Raw genomic sequence first — 1,574 nt, forward strand, 5'->3', positions numbered from 1 at the left:
CAGACCGACGACAATGTTTTCGCAATGAACAATGTATAACGAAAATGGACGTGATTTAATATCAAAACATATATAGACATATATCAAATATGTTTGTTGAACCATAATACACATTAATGATAAATTAATATAATATGTTAGCAATCAACAGCATGCGGCGAACACACGTACACTGTATATCATAATCTATTATTAGTTTCGTTTTGCAAATTAGATTCCGAAATACTGTAGCAGCTCTTAGAATGGGCTAATATAGAGTCATCAAGACATCAAAGGTTAAGATTCGTTTTATTCTACTGTATACGACAACACGGGATCAAATACAGGAAATAGGCCCTATAAAACAAATACAGTAATAAATACAAAGTAGCAAACACTCTGCTATTAATATAACTGCATGCAACAATACGTATCTGTATCATAATTATCCTCAATTAAAAATTAAAAATAGAATGCTCTTCTATGTGTTTTTTCTCCAAGTTCAGTACGGTCTCATCAGTATATTATACGATGACCTCAAAACTCTTGAAATATGTTAATGACTCGCAAATTTGCGTGTTACCAAATCAGGCATGAAAATTATAACGATTGCCAAGCAATACGAATCTCAATCAAAATATCAACAAAGTGATAAAAACATAATGCTGATTGCAAAGTTATGCGATAGGCCAAAACCATAGCAAATTGACACTGCTTACCTCACATCAAGGTGCAAAGGCTATCCTGAATCTTAAAAATCTACATCAATATCATCCCATGGTTCATCATGAAAAGTACCTGTATAACAAATGACACTTGTAAATAAATTGTATTCATTCATTTACCCGTGAATACTTGATTTGTACTCCTAAGGAAACAATTACATTGACCACAATTAAATAAAGTGTTTTTCGTAGCGCTAACTTTAAAAGATAGAATATTAACATCACTCATTCAGGAGCACTCGAATCGAATCCTCATTCATACGGCAATTTATTCAAATATCTTATTTATATTCGCTAATACTCTGGTTAGGAAAAATATTAATAAAAATGAAATAATGCTCATTTAATGTCAACATATTCTATATCTAGAAATTTATGCATTTTAAACATTCATACAGCGCACATCTCGCATTCGCCATTCTAACATTGAACCGTCTCATGCAAATAACTCATGCCGGTTAAAATACTATTTTCTGGACTATTAACGAAATATTAATAACAGAGAAAGAAACTGACCTTTCAAGAAATAGACTCCTATGTCTCAGATAAACAAGAACACAAGAAATATCACAAATGGTAGATAGTCTCGTCTGGATAGTTTTTTTCCAATCCTATACCAATGGAAGTTTTACAGTAAGTGCGTCTCCGAATAAAGAACAAAAGAATATTACCGCCAAAAGAAAATTACCAATAGAAATAAAGAAAGTATGCGGTCTAATCAACCATGAAGATTTAACTAGAAACCTTAGAAGTTAAATATAGAAGAAATGAATTTTAACAAACCAGTAGAATTCGTCGTCTGTCCACAAGTCCAGTTAGCGTAAATCGTCAAATAAAACAATTAACCAAATAGGTTTAATAATTCAAATA

At 31.4% G+C, this 1,574-nt stretch overlaps 1 long non-coding RNA gene across 1 annotated transcript; it reads right to left on the reverse strand.

The window, feature by feature from the left end:
- Positions 1-271: 271 nt before the first annotated feature.
- LOC148599468 (uncharacterized) lies at positions 272-1,318 on the reverse strand. The gene is made up of 3 exons (XR_015918115.1): positions 1,221-1,318; positions 699-777; positions 272-336 (listed from the first exon to the last, which is right to left on the reverse strand). It is a non-coding gene; the product is annotated as an uncharacterized LOC148599468 (long non-coding RNA).
- Positions 1,319-1,574: the final 256 nt, after the last annotated feature.

The sequence above is a fragment of the Perna viridis genome, chromosome 13 (genome assembly GCF_037379345.1).
Source record: "Perna viridis isolate PV_CMFRI_1.1 ecotype Kerala chromosome 13, ASM3737934v1, whole genome shotgun sequence".
NCBI lineage: Eukaryota > Metazoa > Mollusca > Bivalvia > Mytilida > Mytilidae > Perna > Perna viridis.